At 43.2% G+C, this 21,864-nt stretch overlaps 1 protein-coding gene across 2 annotated transcripts in view; it reads left to right on the top strand.

Moving 5' to 3' along the window:
* Positions 1 to 1,286: 1,286 nt before the first annotated feature.
* Positions 1,287 to 21,864, top strand: part of LOC139814111 (uncharacterized) — a 130,967-nt gene continuing 110,389 nt past the window's right edge. The window contains exons 1-2 of one of the 2 annotated variants that reach the window (XM_071780116.1): positions 1,299 to 1,426; positions 3,147 to 3,306. The gene's annotated coding sequence lies outside the window, so the exon portion shown is untranslated. Of the gene's footprint in view, positions 1,427 to 3,146; positions 3,307 to 21,864 lie in introns of both variants that reach the window. The other variant, XM_071780117.1, reaches the window with a different exon arrangement.

The raw sequence follows: 21,864 nt of genomic DNA, 5'->3' as shown, positions 1-21,864 counted from the left end.
CTGACAAAGTAAAGACGAAAGATGTTCGTCGCAAAGTTTTTCAATTTTCCAACCCTCTTCTTTCTGTGTTTAATTGCTATGGAATTTAAATTGGACAGAACGTAGCTAAATAAGAAATTAAATCGTTCTTTCTAACTTTAAAAGTCCCTGAAGAGATCGCCGGTAGGAGTCGTCGAAATCAGTGATAGGAGGACAGGATTTGCCGTTCAATGTGAAATTTTAATCATTATAAATTACAACAAAGAGGGAATCCTAAATAATCTCTACGTAATCTGAGAAAAAACTGTGTAATTAATCTCGCGGAAAGACCGTTTTATTGATGGCGCTAATGCGGCTTTTAAGATATTGCCCGTGTAAAAAAAGTCGTTAGAGTCCCGTTCCTCGCGAGCGCGAGCGCGAGCGGCGAGATACGAACGGGGGCCGGGGCCCCCACGGGCCCCGTTAATTACGCCACTGCCAGGTCGGATGCTGCGTCAGGAGCAATGGCGGCTTACCTGGCTCGCCTGGCTGGCCCGCCCCTCCGCCCCTTTTACCTCTTTACCTGCGCCGCGTTCCTCGGGGCTCGGGGGCAAGCCGACGAACCTGTTGCCCGTTCCCATCCAGTGTCGTGACGGTTTCGTTCTTACGCGGTGGTACGTGTGCTCTCGCGGGGCGCGCGCGCGCGCACGCACGCGTTCAGGTGTTGCGGCAATCGGCGCGGCGGCGGAAAACGCGCGACGGAAACGTGCGAGGCGCGGCGGAGAGAAACGCGCGTCGCGTCGCGTCGCCAGGTGGGCCAGGTACGCTCGGCGCCCGACGGACGATCGGTGAGAGTTTCCTTCGCGTCGACGCGACGCGTCATCGTCGGCTGTGCTTGTGTGTTGTTACACCGAGATCGCTACTCGAACTCGACCACCGACAGTGCCGACTCCGATACTCCGATCCACGATCGGCAGAACGATTCTCGGAACTCGGCGGCGACGGCGGCGGAATATAAGGCGGCGACGCTCACGTCGCTCTCCCGGATGTATCGTCGTAGAAAATATCCGCTGTTAGCTGTTGTCGTTTGCCCGAGATCGATCGCTTGTTTTCGCGATCGCGCCAGCGAGACGGGACGTTTTCGCGAGACCGAATCTTCCCGAGTGACGCGAGGGAGATGTGTCGCTGTCGGTTGGCGCGATTTTCTCGAAAGGAAGCTGCGGAGAAAAACTGAGAGTTGGCGCTCGCTGTGACAAAAGTCGGTGACTTTAGACGTCCGCGGAGATAGTTCGGTGCGCGAAGAAAGGATTGCGAAGGCGCCGTCGGGTGTAAAAATTAAAATTAAGTGCAGTGAGAGTGGATAGTGGTGGATCATAATCTATCGGTATAAGGACGTCGTTTGGAGCTGCTCCTGCCTCCTACCTCGGGCAACCCTCGTCCCTCCGTCGCGCTTCTCGGATCGAGGACGGTGAGTTTCACAATCGCGAACCGATCGATCCTTTCCGAGACAGATATATTGAGCTCACTGCCCCAAATATTTTTTTTCCCTCCGCGCCTGAAACGAGGCGAACGATTCTATAAAAAAACAACGCGGGTTAACGAGGGTACATGTGATTTCATTTGCGAGAGGTTTTTCCTTTTTTGGTGTGTCGCGGACGACGATTTACCCTGTTAAATATTTAAAGGATGAAATTGAATTCAGTACCTCGAGTTAAATAACATTTTGCTATTTTTTTTTAACTACCATGCGCGTCGAGATGTATTATTTTAACACAAAATTAGAATTATTTTAACTTCATTGTTTAAATTAACGACATATGGAGTGGGAGCAGTGGCGACCTATAGAAGTACTTAAAAATTACTCAAATTGAGTAATTTGACACTAGGAATTTAACAGTGTACATCTGATAACGTGGAGGTATACGCGTGTAATTACGGCGGCATTGTTTACGCCGCGCCGCCGCGAGAGAAACGACGCGCGTAATCGCGACGCGGAGCTGAGGCGCGTAGCGAGGTGTCAGGACGGCGTGAAGGAAGCGCGCGCGATGTGGGATCGTGTGACTCACAAGTCACACCCGAGCGAAGCGAGTCGTCGCGCAGGCAGGTAGATATTTCGGTTGTAGGCGTATTCCCGCATTCCTGTCACGTACCGACCGAAAAAAAGACCCGTCTCCGAGAACGCTCCTCCGAGAGAGACGATGGGGAGGGGGGGGGGGGAGAAAGAATCATGTAAATGTAATCCTTAGTCATCGAGCGATCGAAATCGTTGGAATGCGTCGTGAAGCACGAACAAATTTAGGAGCACGCACGTAATCATGCATGGATGACACTAATTCTGTATACCTTTAGAGGTAAAGAATTGTATCTCCAGTTTTTTTTCAGATATAGCGTTATTGACAGTTGTACTATTAACCATGCCAGTTAGGTTACATCATTGAAGACTCGATTAATCAAATTGCTACTTTTACTTTATACCTAAAAAAATCATTCTCTCCATTTAAAACTTTAAATCTTGTTTTCTCTAAATTTTTAATACGATACCTCTAAGGTGAAGAATTATAAGTGTTAAACGAAATAACAAAATCGGTGAGATTTAATAAGTATGTGAGATCTAATAAGAATTCTTTAAATTAATTCGTTAATTTCCAATCACGTTTCTTTTCTTTTTTACATTTTTTCAATGAGATTTTTTGTACGAATTTTCGGCTATTTTATACGTATCTTAAATTTCATTAAGAGCTTCTGTCGCAGTTCATTCAGATTATTCTGAAGATAAACGTAAATCTGGCGAAGTTGGAAAGTACGTAGTTTGTGGCAACGGGCGGGGTGTGAAAATTACAACTGAAAATATTATATGTATTTTACTCCGCTGGGAGAGAGGGAGAGAGAGAGCTAGCCGTCCGATTTTCAACATCTTACTGCGTAATCTTCTCTTGCATTATATATGCGGCGCGATAAAAAAATCTCTATTATTTCATAAACGAAGAATTTTTTTTCCTTCAGCCATTACGTAACTTCCTCAATTTCTGAACTCTATTTCGCGATTGTCTTTTTCTCCCATACTCGTACATTTGGAGATTCGAGTATAATTTGCGAGAATTGTTAGTTAAAGTAGCCGCGTATTCACATGCCCACCAGAACAGTGCCCTTCTGTGGCTTTAAACTTAGTACCGTCGTCTTTCTCGCAGCTCGCCGTTTCCAATTACGTACTTGGAACGAGAGAGAGAGAGAGAGAAGGAAGGAGAGAGGGACGAAGACGGAGAGGATAGTCCGGCGAACGAGAGAGAACGGAGGATGCTGGATGCCGTGAGACCGTTCGTCGAAGCAACACCCGTGATCATAGCGGAGGTGAGTGTCCGCTCTTTCTTCTGCTTGGAATGTTGCGTTGTTTCTCGTCTCCCGTATCGAGGAACGAAGAAGCACCCACGATCAGATCTCGACGATACCCGATATATTATCGTGTTTCTTTTTTAAATCAATCCGTATTGTCTCTCGTGAAGAGCGGCTCTCGGCTTCTCTTAGAAACGAAATTCGTGATGCTCTCGCGGAAACCGATTGATCCTCGCATCCACAACGCTCGACTCCATTAATCATCTCTTAATTCAACTTAATTAAATTCAATCGAGCTGCGATCGAGTCGCCCGGTATATTTTTCTGCGTGTCGCGCTCGTGGCTCTTCGCCTCTCGTTCGACAATTCGACGGTCGAAGAGGAGCACCGCGTGTCATGAGATCATTTCGTAGCTCATCGATTTCTCGGCACGGAATTTGATTAAGCAAAGTGCAGTTGCGCTTTGCGGAAAATGACGCAATTAAGCGTGCCGAACGCGGCGATGGAATTTAATTTACACCCCAGAGCGCCCAAAATCGACGGGAAATTCCCCTTGTTCTTGTTTGAGCTCGTAGAAATTATAATTAATGAAAAGATTCAAATATGGTCCAAACATTATTCATCATGGTACGAAAAGAGAAAACGGATCATCGTGAACAATACATAGAGATAAGAGATCGCCTGTCTAGTTTGAATTAAATCAACCTACTGCTTCGTAGCGACGACGTTTTATTTAATTCAAACTAGACGGGCGATCTCTTATCTCTATATTGTTTACGCGATGATCCGTTTTCTCTTTTCGTATCACGATGAATGTTTGGACTGTATTCAATCTTTTTGTTAATTATAATTTCTACGAGCTCAAACAAAGACAATGAGAATTCCCCGTCGATTTGTGGCGCTCTGGGATACAAATTATATTCTACTCGACCATCACTGTGATTTAATTTTATTGGTAAGAATCAGAAAGCATTTTGCAGCACGAACACGAAACTTGTGCGAATTTGTAATGTGCAGTTCGCCGCATATTTTCGACGTGAATTTAAAATAGCTGTTGCTACGCTACCCGGCCACCCCTGCCTTGTATCACGTACTCTTATCAAAGTATGCGAGGTAAAACGGAGTGCTATACAAAGCCATCTTTCAGTCGCGAATGTAGACGTTAACTTGATACGAACCGCATCGTATCGTTCTCATATTGAAAACGGAAGAGCTGAATTAAGATAAATAACTCGTATTACGCACACGACAAAAGTGCGTGTCTATTTCTTCATTCGCCGAGTCACTTCTTTTTGTTTGCTTCTACTTTCTGTGACGTAATTTCTGCGGCACATTCGCGCGGAACGTCGTGGAAAATCGAATGAAAAATTGTCAGGAGTCAGTCTATCGGAAAAGCTGTGAAACGGAGTTTTTACAGTAATACTCACGAAGCGCAGTCGACAAATCTGACGCAAGTACTATCCGAGGATGGCTACTCCTAAGAATTGAAAACTTCCCTTCGATCCCCTTTCAAAAAGAAACCATAAAGCTATAATAGGGAAGCATCTCCCGCAGGTCAAATAATACTCGAGGGAAAGACGAAGGACAAATAATAACCGCGGCAAGTGATCGTTCGCGTGAATGGCGGAGCATTAAAAAAAAAAAGGGTCGCAAATGGAGAAACCCATTGAGACTTCGGTATACGTCCACGCTTCGCATAGTGCAAACGTCGGTAAGGACACCGTTAATATATAGCGACGAATTCCGGAACATTAGGCTAGATCCTTTCGTTCGTGCTCTCGTGGACTCGGGCAGTAACCGTGGACCATAAGCCGTTCTCGCCGTTCCTCGCAGCCTCCGTACATTCAGCATGCGCGCTCGGCTGCAGCCAGACGACTCACCATCTCGTTTCACTTTGATGTTGTGACCGCGCCGCATTCCTTCTCTCCTTTACCACCGCGTCCCCGTTTACCCGTTTCCTCCGTACGCTCTTCTGCATCCTCTCGAACCGGCTCTCTCCCTCTCTCTTTCTCTTTCTCTTGCGCGCTCTCGCGCTGTCCTCTTCCACCTGTCTTTCCCTCTCTCTCTTCCTCGTTCTCTCTACATACACTTGCGCTTTAATGCACACAAAGGAAACGCCGTAACGCCGTGAGATGAGGTCGCATCGAGACAGGAAACGTCGAGGGACGCATCGCGCACGCGCGCGTGTGTTTTCTCCCAAAAGCCCGAGTTTTCCGTAACTTTACATCTCTTGTTCGCACCGGGTACCGCGACAATTCATCACGGCGATGTTTCTCCCTAAAGTAGCATGCCCGCACGTGGAAAAGCACTATTTCCTTCTTTAATTGTGTCACTGTATATCTACCCCATTTTTATCGACTCGCTAAACTTTCACCGGCACCGGCCCCTAGCACAGAGATAATTTCTTGATATAAATCCTGGTAATTATTCTAATAAATTATGGCAACAAGCAGACGTGCTATTCTGACAAAATTTTTTTCTATTTATTTGTATAATCTTATTTCATTCCGTGCGTTTATCTCGATGTCTTCTCCGATTTAGTTAACGTAATCTTTCGCAATTAACGCAGTTTACGATGTTTTTATATTTTTGTTTCGTGCAGCTCGCGAAATATACTCTCTACCATAGGATCGCGTCTGATGCACCGGGCTCATCGTTTTTGCCGCAAGTTCTCTCGTATCGGGACGATACGGCACCACGTGGCTACTTTCTCGAGTGCACTCGATTGCAGTGGGCACGCACGAGTCCGGCGAAAGTATCGAGGTAAGAGTGCTCGACGGCGCCACGGCGAATCCGCACGTTCTCTCACCTCCTAGCTTCGGCTTTGCCGCTCTCCTCCTCTCGTTTTCCTCGATCTCTATATAGGTTTCCGTTCTTGCCTCTTTTCCCGCCCTCTCGGCACACCCGACCGTGATCGATTAAAGTTTCGAATGGAAGCGCCTCATTCCTCCTTTCCGAATTCGAAGTGCGCTTCAATCCTGGACTTCGACTTCTCACGCGGCAATTTGCGCAAGGTAGTGAAAGAGGTAGAGCGGGTGTATAATCCTGGGACTGGCTCGATGTGATCGGATTCCGTGGAACTACTCCTGAAACCTTTGGTTTCCCTCAGCTCGTCGCCCGCGCCGTGCGTTTCTAACATTCTACGGTCCTACCTCGTTTGCTAAGATTCGCCGGATGTATTTCCGATATCTTTTAAATTCAAATCACGGAGGATGTTACTTTCATTAAGAAATTTAGGATAAAATTACGGTGTAAAAGAAATGGAATTGGAATACTTTCTTAAATTGGGATATTTTCCGAAATAAAATGGCTTTGATGTTTTAAAATGGAATATAAGTAGCGGCACAATGAGTGAGAATATTGTTTTTTTATAATATCTTGTTAAAAGATTGTGAAAAGAGCCATTTCTCTGTAGTTTAAAGATAGATCTAGTTACTCGCATTAATTAATTCTTCTCCCTCTGCGAACGTAGTGATTAGCGAATAAAGGCGTTTATCGAAGCGCGCAAATTACAGTGCGGAGAGATAAAAAGGGGTTCTCCGCCGCCGGGTGTTGTGAATGCTTTAACAGATTTTTGTATAGCGTCTCTCACAATAACGATAATATTTCAAGTAAGAACATTGAACGGGGCGTTACACAAAAGAGTTTCTTTGCTCGTTTATTTATTTTCTGTATAGCCCGACGAGTCTAGGGGATCGACGGAACAATGTGAAAAACCGTTTGCGATTATGTTACGACGAACGGAAAGGAAAGCACTATCTTTTCTCATGGTTACCGCAACATGATTTTCGATCCTCACAGTTTTCGCGTTTTTTTTTCCAAGTGGAATGGTCCTATCTACAATTCGACTCTTCGAAGAACGCTGAGGTCGTGAAACCATCGAGCGAAAAGTTAACTTGCGATAACTCCGATTACGATCTAAAAAAATCGCTGCGGTTTTCTGAGAAAAAGCGCAAAGTTGCGCTACGTTCGTGAATGGCGAAATCATGAGATAAGCAAAAGAGTACGTGATTTGTAACTCTCTTTTATTCGCGTAAAATACAAGTTTTTGAAACCGGGTAAAAAAATTGGCTGATAGAGAAACGCAAATATTTCCGCTTGATGGGTTCTCTTTTGAGACACGTATTTTTTTCACAAGTTCTCTTATGTTAAGAGGGTGACACATCTCTTTAAAAAATATTTTTACACGTCACTTTTAATCCTGGAATTTTGGAAAAATTAATATGTCGTTAACCGTGTACCGCGAAAGCCGACACTAAACAAATCGGTCGATTTTACGGACATATTCCTAGCTAAACTGCGGTGGCGAGCGCCACGTGAATGGCATGGGTGATGTATCGATGGCAATATTCACCTGTTTTACGTGAAATACGAAAGTATGCCGGCGTCGCAGCTCCGTAGATCCTCGATATTGCACACAGGACTGAATTATGAGAGCGTTGGCTTCTACCCCGCGGCCACCAGATACCGTGCATGAATATTGCCTCCCATCTCTGCCTGGATAGATTCGTTTTGTATTTCTAAGCTGTCATCGATATTTTTAGATCGGACATTGGCTGTTTGTTTGATATAATCGTCTCATTTTTCTAATTTTGCGTCTTATGCAATATACTTAATATAATAACGCAATGATACCTGACAACACGTAAAACTAAATGCAAAATGTGTCACTTGACCTAACTGTCTCGGAGAATTTCCGGAGTACACACGTTATATAAAAAGAAATACTTCAAAATATTATAATATTTTGAATATATATCAAATAAAATATTCAATAAATACTTTAAAATTATTCATAATTATATATATATTAAAAATCTCATTCTAAATAAATACGTATATGTAAAATAACAAGGATATAATACTTTATACCATCATGATGCAAAAGATAGAAACAGTTTTTAATCAGTTTCAATACTGTCATTACAAGTTCACTTATTGCGAGTCTCATTTACATCGTATAATATATGCTCGCATCAAGCGTCTCTCTTTCGCTCGCAAACTTTTTAACAAAATTCCGGAATACGTGCGCATTTGATGCCTGCATGTTCGACAGAGCGGACGGTCGCGGGTCTCGACCTTTTGGTTTTCCGAACACGATTAAATGGCGCGTATGAAACGAAAGAAAGTAGGTGCAGGTCTAAGGAGGGAATCTAAGCGAAAAGAGAATTCGGGATGCGCGACACCGAGTGCTCGCGCCAGATGACTTATCTTCTCTTTCAAGATCTCTTTCTCTTTAATAAATTTGCCGTCTCTTGAACGAAAGAGGGACTGTGCTTTTCTCTACAGTAAATGGATTACGCGCCTATACGGCCATTAGATGAAATTTATTGGGTAGAAGGACTTGCGCAGACGAAAAGCAATATCGATCTTAATATTTTATAATCATTTTACGTCTTCTTTCTTTGTGTCTATGCAAGACGTAAAAAATAAAACCTGCTAGCATGTGATAATACTTTAATAATGTATTAGGATCCTGAAGATTAATAATTAGAATCGAAAAATTTAACATGAAAATGTCGAGGCTACAATAATTTTCCAGTTATAAGCGATCAGTGTAACAGGATCGCGTAAAGCCCGCTCGCTATTGTCTGTAAATGCACTGTCATCTTTTATTGACTCTCACATTTCAAGTGATATTGACCTTTATACTCAATTAGTTTTACGACTTTTACACGTAGTACGATATACAATTAACATTAATTCCGGTCGACATCTTTATATTCAACTCTCTCTATAATATTTAAGAAATTATTTTTCGTTTATATGAGTTAGAAGCTCGATTATTTCATTTTGTGAAAGAAAGGAAAGAGTCAACGAATAGGTAAATAGTTGATAGATCAGTACACGTATAAATGTAATCATGGATTTGACGCGAACGTGATACTAACTTTGATAGCTTATAATTTGAAAAATATTGTGACTTCGACAATTTTACAACAGAATTTTCAGATTTAATTGACCTCTATTTAAATATTGTATAGTAATTGTGGAACACTCTATATGCATTTGCCAACAAATTAATCTCTTTTAAATGAGTTTAAACCTGATACATATCGCAATAAGCCTGGCACTTTTATTTTGCTGATCGCAACTTTAATAATCTGACTTTGAAATCACTAAATATTACGTTGCCACGTTACTCTTGCTTTTACATCATCACAAATCTTCTTTTACTTAAACTCGATCCGAGTTTAATTTTAATTATAAACATAAACTAGAATGAAGAACTATATCAAAGGAAGTATACATTTTAAACACACACACGCACACACACACACACACACACCATACATAAATTCGATTTAAATATAGTAATCCAATAGGGATATAGAATTGAAAATTGCAGAGAGGTATTTCCATAGCTCATGTCAAAACTGACAGGAAATACGTGTCTCGGAGAGAGACGTAGCGGAGCAAGATGTGCACGTTAGGGAAATAAACTCGAGTCGTCTCTCATCGCCCTTCGTATCTCCACGATTTGCGGCGAAGCGCACTTTACATCGCTCTCGGTATACATGTATATTATTCCGTCCGTTAGCGTGATCCATCACGCTCAGGTAATTGTAGCGAATCGTGAGATTTAATTCTCAGACGTGATTTAATCGATCCAACGTTATACATTGTATCGAAGTGCAGGATCTATTATAAAATACCGAGTTTCGGGTTTCGCCGCTAATCATGCATACGGACGTTGCACGCGCGCTCCGTTATTTCAACGTCCCGGTGCGCGATAGATTAGCGAGGGTTTTCGCGCTGGCGAATGGCGGAATGAAAACGAGATCCGAATTTGCGAGGCGTGAGATCGTCGCCCTCATGGCGCGCACGTGTCTCGTTTTCGGCTTCGAGTTTCCGCCCGACGCGTCGCTCTCGCACCACCGGCCTTTTCCGCAATTTACTCTCCCTCGTTCGAAGCGCGTTAACGGCCATTACCATTTTTCGTCTGGAGCCTCTCGCGAGCTTATCTCCGGTGTCTGCCGCAAGAAAAACTCCTCGTCATTAATAACAACATTTTTGCCCTGTCCGCTCGAATTTTTGTTTTATTTTACTTAAATTCCCTGTTTCGAATATATCTTTAGATAATTATCTTATTAATTACGTATTAAAATTTAACGAGTCCTGCCCCTATTTACGAAAAAAGAGTTTATTTCTACTTCCTCGATTTGTTCACTCGCACAAACGAGGGCGATCGAGCGGGAGTTGCGTTAAACCTTCCGCGTACATCGTGCGTGCGCTCGACGGGGAGCAGACGAAACGCAAAAGAAGCTGCAGTCCGGAGCCACGTCCGGTTGTTGATCCGCCTGGTTTGCAGACTACAGGCGATGCGTGTGTCGAGCAAGCGCGTTCTCGCGGTGTATGCCGATGAATGTTCTTATACGATGCAATCGTACGGTCGACACATTGGCGTAACATTCGGTGGATCGTTAAACCATTTCCGCATATGTTCCAAGTGTTTCGAGAACCGCGCAAACATTGTATAACGAATAAAATCAGATTTAATGTCGCCACCGCGAGAAATTGACCCTCATATTGATTTAATTTCTCAATAAAAATAACTCATCATTTAATATAACATTATCTAATTATTTTTTTTTTTTAATGGAAGGTTTCAGTGCGTATTTACGTTTAATAACCGCGAGGATACGCCGTTTCTCGTTCAGAAAATATTGTATGCTTATTTAAATCGGTATGCGTCACGCACCGCTGACGCACAGACGGAGGACACGCGCTCCTCTCCACTCTTTGACTCTTCTTCTATTTCTTCTTCATCTCCGCCCTTCAGCGAGAACTTCTCTCAGTATCGTCCCAAGCGTCCATCGCGAGGGAAGCCGCGATTTTTCAACGGTGTTCTTTTACGTACAACATCTAACGCGATGTGCGTCCGATCGACCTAAAAGTTTCCGAAATTTTGGCTGATCGAAAATAAATCGAGTTAAAATTACAATATCAATAACAACAGTACGGTACAGTAGTACAGCAGAAACGTTACTATATCTTCTAAAAAGTAAAATAAAGGATGATATTTTTTACTAACTAAATCTTTACGGAAAAATTGATAGTTGAGGTAAATAGTAATTATTTCTTATCGGAATATGACGGGATATAGGATCTTAACGGACATTAGTAATTTATTTTTAAACAGAAGCCATTTTTCGAATTATGCGAGGTTTCGTTTGGGACTTTCGTAGGATCGGATGAATTTTATCTACCATGGAGGACATTGTCATTCCCAGTGCCTCAGGAACCTCATCGCGGGTGGCGGCACACGTGCGATGCGATCGAACATCGTCACGTAGCGGTCGGTGAACCGTCAGCTGTAACACACCCGGGGCGAGCTGAATATTAAGAATCGCCGAACAATTATTAAGAAGCGCGGTGCGGCGCGGGGATCGGGGATCGGCAAAATTACGGCGTTTGTAGCTGAAAAGACATTCCCGGCGTACGTGCCCGCAATCCCCGATGGATGGATATACGCAATCGCTTCAATTTCGGCATTGTTTCGCGCGCGCGCGCGATGCACGTCGCTGCGCACATTCCTTTCGCGCTCCCTTTCTCGGTTTTGTCTCGCGCTTCCCCGAATCTCGATTACGGTCGAGGTATGCGCGAATCCACAAGCGTGGCTAAATCGCGACTTCAAGATACTTTGGCCGACTTCGAGACCCGTCCGTTACTTCGCCTGTACTTAACGTCGCCTTATCATTTTTATCGATTCGTCGCAGCGTTTCCGAAGATTTTTTTCAACGGTTCGAAATCAATGCAGCGCGCAGCGTTGAGAAGTGTGCATGCAGGAAAATAATCTCCATTATATTTATTCATGGCGATGAAAAAGGCGAAAGTTGGTATAGGGCACACCCGCGCCCACCCTTTCCATGTCTACAACGGTTCAAAATTGAATTCGCTCTCTTATATCCGCTTTAAATAAAATTCTCCCGGCTCGCGGACTGCACGAGAGGGCACGGAGAGGCCCGACCGAAAATCATTCCAACTTTTCATCTCAAGTGCCTTCCTCGGGATAGCGTATATACGAGGGCGCCGAGTGTGTTTCGTGACTTCACCTCGCCTCGCCTCGCCTATCGGGAGTTCGTTCACGTAAAGAGCACGCGCGCGATAGATCACGGGCTTTTCCGATTCGTATGGTACGTATACATATATCTGCCCGAACACTGGCCGTGCAGGACCGGCGGCGCGGCGTGCCCGTTCTAAACCGTCGAATGTATTTCATTCGGACCTTCTATATCGGCGGACGTGCTTCCTCGCCAAAGAGCAGCGCAAAAGTTGCGCCTCGTGTTTTTCCTCTTACGACGTGCAGACGATGTCGATACCAGAGTCTCGGTCCGCCGGAAAGTAAAGCGATTCGGGGGAATTGCGGTGGTGTAGATAAAAAGCCGGCGAGAACGAGGAAACGAACGTTGCGAGAACGTGCGGATTTGATCGTCGCGTGAAAAGAGTTGAGCGATGTCCAAGTGCTGCGGCTGCATCGGCGTCTGCGCGACCACCGAGGCGTATCAACCGTTAAAGACACACACCTACTCGCGCGATATCGTCCAGGAATCGTCCAGGAACGGACGGGAGGCCCTGAAAAGCCCGAGGGAACGTCGCAGGAAGCCTAGCGTTCGCTACGACGTCGTGAGAACTCCCGGATGTGGCAGGTGAGACTCTTGAGCCTTGGAGGACATTCGGGAGCAATTCTAAATCGCTTGAAAACTTGATTTTTACGAAACTCCGTTTGTGGAGGAGATTGTTATCGCGAAAGTTAAATGTTTTCTGCAATTCTAATAACACTGTACGTATGGCGAGAAAATTGAACATGCGAATTATATACAAAATAAACGTTTTTAAAGTACGGGATATGGGATGTAACGTGGCGATTCGGCCCGCTGAGAAATCATGTATAGTGTTTCAGCGGCAAACGGGCGGGGTCAAAATTTGACGTGAGCTCTCTCTCGCGCGTCGAGTCGAGAGCGCAGCGCGTCTCAAGTCTCAAGAGCGGGCACATGCGCCGCAATTATAGCGTTTTACAGATACGCGAAGCCGAGCCGGGGAGATATATCGCGCGGCGTTATTTACTCGAGCCGTCTGCGTTTATTCGGTAAACAGCCGCTTCCGTATAATAAGCGCGTGATCCACGACCGTTCTTAATAATGGCGTTTCGGAAATGTCTCTCGCTCCGACCGCCGAAATACACGACTTAATCTCGTTTGCGCGGAAAAGTGGATATTTTTAATGCACGCTCTGATAGGACGAGTTTAATCCCGCCCGCGGCGGGAATCGCGTGAGATAAGCGAGACGTATAAGTCATTGTCGTAGGAACGGCGGTCTTAAAGTTCCCCCACATAATTGAAGCCGCGAGACGCAAAGTGCTGGGTCCACTTCTTGGACGCTATACGTGAGCCATCGGTACCGTGTTCGTATCCAGCTTCTCAAGATCCATACATTTAGAACTTTGAATTTCTTATAATATAATATCATCTCTGTAATAAGACACAAACTATATCTTACATCTCTCTACACGATATCTTTATTTAGTATATAAACAAAAAAGGTATATAAAAGTAACAAGATTAGGATTATGTTATTTATCTTAAAATCTTTATACATATTTGGAAAATCTTGAATTTTTTATAATATCATCTCTATAAGACACGAACTATCTTGCATCTCTCTACACGATATCGTCCTTATCTAATATAAACAAGAAAGATATGTAAAAATAACAAGATTAGGATTTTATTATTTATCCCAAAATCTAAAAATTATTTGGTGAACCATTAAACGTGAATCATTTAATATCACTCAAGATCTATACACACACATATTTAGAATCTTGAATTTGTTACAATATCATCAATAATTCCCTACACGAACTATTACTACATAATATCGATATCACCTCTATTTGATAAAAAAAAAAAAAGATATGCGAGAACAAGATTAGAGTTACATAAGAACTTAGCTCGAAATCTTATTTCGTGAATCACCGCAGCCTCTGGCATTTTACAGCTTTAATTCTGTAGCGTCTTTCGTTTACAACATTTGCGTTGGTTTCCACTTCCGGTTCCTAGGCAATTCTCACTTTTAACAGAACCAGAAACGCGCAATCGGGTTTGAGGTGCAATCTTCCCTTTGCCATCGTTTTCGCTTGAACCAATCGCCGAGGGAACACGAACGGAATGTCGAACCGTGAATGACACGGGTTGAGAATTTCGCGAAGGTTTTCGGGGCGAGCACGAAAGGGGCGTCATGGACCTAGGGGTTGGCGAACGGGCCGCGCGGCTGGCGGAGGGCGAGAGTGCATCTCTCGGCGACGGCGGGAGGTGAAAGGTCACGTGACCGGCGCGGCGGCCAGGAACGGAGGGGATGGGGGTGGGAAGGAGGTGGAAGTCTCGTGATTTTTACACTGTCGTACGGAAGTGCTGCTGCCAGTTCCGCAGGAACTCTCGCGCGATACGGACGTCCGCGAAACGGCTGTCCACCGGGTCCACCCTGCCGCGACTGTGACCGATTGTAGTCCCGCGTTAATCCCTCTTTCTTCTGTAAACCGCTCCCTTTGTGCTTCGAAGCGAGACACTTTCCCCCCCCCCCTTTTTGTCCGCTGTGCCTTGTTTCTCGCGGCTGCTTCTGGCAGGCTGTCCAAGTATCGAAGTGACATTCTTAGATTACGCTCCAAAATTGGAACTGAAACTACTTCATCCATAAAATATGCAAGAACTGTCGCGATTCTTTTCACTTACGTTCAGTATAAATGTTTTTACGTTGGATGATAGAAATTTTTTAAATTATAATTATTTTAATAACGATAAAACAATTTTCTTATTCTATATTACGTAAAAATTGTGCGTTTAACATGATTGCTACCAAGCCACTTCGATACCGGAAAGTTAAGCTTCAAAGAGCGCCTCAGCTACGTAGAAATCGTAACGAAGAAAAAAATGTTAAATTAGATAGTATAAAAAGTTTGTAATTATACAGTTTAATTAACGTTATTTCAAGATACATTCGAGTGTATTGTTTTAAAATGAATCTCGTCTCTATTATTCGCTCTAATTCTCCATTTACCGTGTTCAATCTGACATTTCATAGAAAAGTTTTCATCGAAAACTCGCAAGCTCGGAAAGCCAGTTAGTCGTCTAATGCCGTTCGCGTCCGTTATATCTCAGGATAAAAGTTTTGAAAAATAAATCAGAGAAATAAAATTTATTTTGCTGCAAAGTGTCCCCGTACAAACCAAAGCTTATGAACGGACGATGTGGAATTGGAGCTCTCTTCTCGAATTTTAACCGGCGAGAGAGTTTTGATGTGTTCGAGCTTCAATTTGTCCGAGTCTATTATTCACACGTGGCAGTGTGACATAATCTGACATAATCTCTACGTCTGTCTGTTATCGCTGCTGTTAGCCCCGTTCTGCGTGGCGCAAATAATGCATCTATTGGACCAAAATTGCCGTGTTTCACGACCATAAGAACTCTAATTAATATCGTTGTGCAACTAGCTCGGTGCTGAAGATCAAAGAGCAATTTCACCTTCAACGAACAGCTTCAAATTTACAGAGTTACTAATAAATCGTTACACTGTCATCGCAAATGGCGAGGTTCTATGCTTAAATTAACAAACTTTATATAATATGTGAAATATTCAATGCATATCGAATGCGAAAAGTTCACCGATGTATTTCGATAAAAGATTCCATCGGGAAACTAAATATAATCGAGCTTCATCAGTTTTAATTCGATATGACCGTTCTCTCAATTCCCGGCGTTAAATATTCAATCATTATCCATCGCGTAAAACTGTTCGCGAGATAAAATTGTCCGTTGTAATTTATCTAATAATTACGTGATATCTCTGGTAAATTATTGGCGACTTTGGAAATAACAATTCGGCCAAGCTTCTCTCTCGCGTAAGCACGCTCGTTATGAATTACTCGAAATGTAGCCGGGCCGCTCTGTGTTTGGCTCTTTCGCAATTTATTTATTTTAATTAGAACGGCATTTTTCGTCCTTTATCGCACAAATATTCCGTTTTAATGGCATCTAACAGCGTTCCCTTTTATTTGCAATTTCTCGTTATACGTTCGTTAGACACTTCTCCCTTTTTTTTTCTTTCTGCGTCGTATCCCGCTAACGAACGACGTTATTTCACGTCGCAGGCTGCGAATTGTGCGTTCGTACCGCTGCGGCCGTGTCGTGGGGTGAAAGTGAATAAAGTCGTGTATGACGTGCACGCGTGTCGCGTGCATACGCTTCGATTCGTGTGCTCGCCGCGGGTGCCGACCACGGGCGGTCGATCGATCGCAGGAAATTCCTCCAGTTCGGATCGCGCAGGGACATCGATCGTACGATCGATCCGCTCCTACTTTGTACGCTGGATACCAAATCGAGGTGAGGAATTGTCGGAATATCGATAGGGTTACCGTGCCGCGGGGCACTGCTGGTCGAGAGCATTTCGAAGATGAACCTCCGGTGGTTGGCTCATCGACAAACTAATCAGCGATAAACTAATTTCGTAGCAGTAAACGATTATCGGCGTCTAATGGTCTATTATTAAGACTCTTAATGTAACAATAGCTCATTAGTTGTATATATATGTATATATATTTGTAAATATTATTAATGATATATAAAAAACTTTTACAATGGTTCATTCATAAAACTTAACGTGTCGTTGTCCTAAATCTTGGCATTCAATTCCAGCCGTCTATTTCGCTACCTCGATCGACATAACACCGCCAATTAACGTGTAGATTGCAATCGACGGTATGTTTATGATTCGCTGTTTATGATTCGATTTAATTAGGCGCGCGCGTATATATCATTCAAACGAGTGAATCATACATTACGTCATGTTGCGAATTACTATGCCGCTTTCGCGAGAGAGTATAATATCTCTTATACGATTGTTCCGTATCGATTATACGCGCAAATGTGTGTATCGAATCTCTTTAATTAAACCGCGGAAGGCGCGAGAGAGCGTTTCGCAATTGCGAGGTTTGGTTGCTGTACTGTCGAACGAGGAAATGTTAAATATTTAGACTGTCAAGGGAATGTCGTTGATTTGATTGGTCCGGAAAGGGGAACTTGACCACCGAATTCTCATCACGTGCCGTTCAATTAGCTTGACCTCGATTTTATCGTACGATTGATAGCACGGCGGGGATTGAAATCAGTATAAACGAGTAGCCATTTGTTCGGACAACAACGCGGCGAATCGTATCGAGCTCAGCAGCGCGATATCGTTGTTTTCAGCTGAGTCCACATGAAATAATTTCGCGTACTCGTCGCGAAGCGGACGAAACGGCCCGGAAACGCGTGTGACCGGAAATTTATTTTGCCCGTCGTAATCCGCAAGCGGATTTTTGTCCGTAACGTAAGATTGCCATTTGTCCGAAATTTGTAGCCGACACTCCCAGATATTTTCGCAATGCGACCCGCGCGCAATCCTTACCAAGCGTCCCACTTTTCGCTCGTCCAGAGAGAGAGAGAGAGAGAGCTCTTCTTCTAATCCGAAAAAGTGAGCAACTTTGAATTCCGGCGACGGGTGGAATAATTACTTAAAAACTCGGATCGTAATGAGAATTAAGAAGTTTCAGACAAATTAGAGTTAATGAAGAAACGGGCTAAATTTATCAGTTCGCCTAAACGATTCCCGTCCTTCTTTTTCTCATTCAAGGAAAATGTACGATTATATTCATGAATCACGAGAAGAATTTCAATTATCTGAACAAGAATCAATATGAATTAATGTATTGGAAATATTAAACGGTTGGTTACATTGGCTGCGGAAGTGATTGCAATAATTTTAGATACGAAGTTTCATCCTTGAGATAAAAAAGGTCGGTCAAATTAGCAATTTTGATGATAAAAAGGGAAGAAACGCAGTAAAAAAAAAGGAAGCAGCAGGAATAGGGTCGCGAGATGAATGTCCAATGTATTTCCGTCGTGAAAGGAAGCCCAGGGTCGAGTCTGCACTGTGTGAATCGCAAAAACTGGAGCAACCTTGCACTCGGATTTGCTTTTCTTTGTCGCAGCTTTGCGAGCCGAAGCGCGAAGCATTTTTTTCATTATTCTTTCCATCGCGAATTTCTATCGCGCGTCGCGAATCATTAACTCCATTTTCCTCTTCTCGTCGCGGCGACTCCTTTGTGACTCGCTTGAGCGTCGTTTTCGGCTTTGTGCGCATACAGTTCGCCGTTATGCCGTTCATTACGGGAAATTTTCTGAGAGTTTAATCGATTCGCGGTGTGGTCCGGCCGCGGCGTTGGCGTTGTTTCGAATAAGTTAAAGTGGAAGCGGAAATTGCCGCGCAGCTCTCGATTATCCCGATTCTCGTCGCGAGAACCGGCAAGAAACCGGGTCGCTTTGTGGTCTAATCTCGCGTGGCGCGATTTTAACAAGTTTCCTCTTCTTTCTGGGAGGATGCTTCCACAAAATGCGATCTTCGCCGTTACCTGTTCCGTCTTGCAAAGCGAAAAACTTGCGGAATTCTTTTTTCGCGTAACTAGTCGCGCTTCAGAAAAACTTAGGCAATTTTGATGGTTCCCTCCCTTCTTCTGAGTAGTATTTAATATAAAACTTTCTGCGAAATATAGCTACCTTGAAGCATAATCTTTGCGAAAATAACATCACTCCAAACATTTTCTCATGCTTATTACCTTAAACGCTAACGCAATGATAAAGTACTTCAATACAGTTTAAAGTTTTCGTAGGACACAGCAAACCTATTTTTAGAATTACAGATTTCTTTTATCACGGATTTGTAAAAAATAATATCTTTTGACAAGCATTTGATAGATAAATATTTTGACAGTTAAGCCTCAAAATTCTCTTTAATAAGCTTCTTAAAAATTAATCAAAATTCTGGATTTTTTAATAAATATCTTCGCACTAATGTGTTATCGGAAAGATTTTTGGGGATACCATTATTTCCTGTTTGGTCACTGGCATCTCTTGACTGAATGGTCGATAGTTTTGGATACACTATGTATCTCTCGCAGCTTATACAGTCGGCAACTTTCAGCTGAGTGTTTAGAGAGGATCTATTTATTTCCATCGTGGAGCGCAGCGGCAATTAGTCACAATTTTCAGTAATGCGGAAAAACGAACACTCACGCGGTAAATGTAAGCCGCACCGGCGCGTATGAGTTATGAAAGCGGACGAGCGAATACGCCGGCACGTGATTTATTAAAATAACGACGGTCGCGATTTCTGTGAGCACCGTCGGAGTTTTCTCCCTCTCTCTGCCCCTCCGTAGCGTACCGTAAATTGTCCTTAATCTTCGAACTTCCTTAAAATACGAAATGCGAATAGCGCGTGGCTCGCGTGACTCTTTCGTATCGCGGACTTTGCGCGAATGGGTGGGTCGATATCTTTACTTGTTCACCCTACTTTTTTCAAGATTTCATAATGCGTTCAGTGCACCTTTCATTCTTCTTATCGTTACTCGTTTCTTTACCATTCTTTCTTCACATAGTACATTTTATAAATATTATAATATAATTTAATTATCCTAATAATTAATTTAAGAAAGTTAATGAAGTTAATAAATGAGAGAAAGTATAGATATGTATAGATATGTGATATGTAATGTGCATAATGTAACAATGCTTTGCGCGACGCAGATTGCATTATCCCGTAATCCCCTTCATGCTATTGGGCATTAGGGAATTATCGTATATAGTCGGTTATGCTCTCGATCAGGACGATACCGGGGAATTCCTGTGCAGCGCATCTTCGTCGTGCCTAATTTAATCGGCTCGAGTATTACGATAGATAGAGAGCTCTTACCTACACATACGCGACAATCCGCAATGTTCCCCGCAGCTGTTCCCTGCGATTTCGCCCAATCCGCGCGACGCCAAAAACGCCGAAATCCAATTACCGATCCCGGTCACTTTGCGATTCTTTTTGTCGCGTCGCGTGTATGCGCAAATCCCAAACGCGAATTACTCCGAAAGAACAATTAATAAATGCTGCGAGCGTGCGTTTGCCATTTTTACTTTACAAAACGAGTTTCTCCAATGCGATTAGAGAGATCTCGGGAGATGATCAATTCTCATTTGATTATTCTAAGGCGGATAATCAATAATGGTTTGACCTTCTCGCGTATAACAACGTAATTCCAGTCAGTGGCGGTTTACTCGTATCATTGAAACTTCTCACGCAGCCAGTGTCGTGCGGCTTTTTGCGAGATTACAGACGGCGGTCTGGATTTAACGGTTCCGCCGCCGTTCCTCACGATCGCGTTTAAAGCGCCGTTATCGCTTTATGCATCCGAGCTTTGTGTTATGCGATATACGCTGGAGAAATAATATTCTTTCTGAAATATATCCGTCTTCGCTGACCTACATATAGCCAGTCTTGGTAATGCTTGGCTATTGTAAGGTCGGGAAGCTTGTGAATTTAAAATTGTATGTATTATTCCTACGCAGCGCCAAAAGAGGATGAAGAACATGCTTGATGCGACGGTGACAAAAAACTCTAGCTCACAATCGAATAGTTGATTTAATTCCAGTTTATATTTATATCCAGCTGTTCAAATAATATAATGTGTGATAATATTTGACGTGGAGCCGTTAGTTATCTTTAGTCTACAGAGAAACCCAGCTAAATTATAAAAATGGACGTTTATACATATAACAAGACTAATTTTACGTATATATTTAGTCGATATATTCTCGAGGTGGGTAAATACGTAAATGAAATTATTCCACTGGGTATGCAGCGGACCTTCCATCTTCCTGCGGCGAATAATTTACACCCTCGTACTATGATACTGTACAATGCTGTTCTAATAGAATTATAACAAAGCATGAATATCAAGATATTGATCTTGGTGGGACCTTAAAAGTGCATTCCTATTTTATATTTATTTCTAAAGGTACATAAGGCTCAAAATATCACGTTCGATATCTCTATCATCTCTATCTCGAAAACGTTTATACATAGCAAGATAAATAGATGCATCCAGATTCACGGGGATAGTGTCACCGCGAAGAAAACCATTATAGAAAACCACCGCGAAGAAAACTACTATCGAGAGAGTGATGAAAACTGCTGCCGGGATGCGTTTCCCTCCTTGCTGGATCTCTTTGCTACGCGCTCGCCATTTTATCCGCGTTTACGAGCCGTTTGCGAAATGCTTTTAGGGCCATCATTCGTTTTAGGACCGAGTCCCGCACTCATTTTATGTTTATGTCACTGGCATATGTGAGTCGCGTCACGATTTCCGCGATCCCGCAGGGAGGATTGATCCACACAATCCTTTGGGCTTAACGAACTACGGATTCGAGTTTATCACTGCGGACACACACAGTAACACACTACACACACTCATAAACACACACATTTCCGACTTTGTATCTCGTAATTCGTAATTCGCGTCTGATTAGTGTTACATTATCATTTGTACTCAAACGTATCACAGTCTGACGTTGGCCATATTGAACCCAGAATTGGGATTTATTATTATTAAGAAATATTAGGTGCCATTATTATTAAGAAGAAGAAGAAGACGATTTCCGCAAAGCGTTTTCGCAAGATAACGATCGGCAACGTAAAAAAAGTCTTTATCGCTATGTCG

Source organism: Temnothorax longispinosus, chromosome 6, assembly GCF_030848805.1.
Source record: "Temnothorax longispinosus isolate EJ_2023e chromosome 6, Tlon_JGU_v1, whole genome shotgun sequence".
In the NCBI taxonomy this organism is placed as follows: domain Eukaryota; kingdom Metazoa; phylum Arthropoda; class Insecta; order Hymenoptera; family Formicidae; genus Temnothorax; species Temnothorax longispinosus.
Note: the sequence above shows the minus strand (reverse complement) of the source record. Positions and strands in the feature narration are given on the sequence as shown.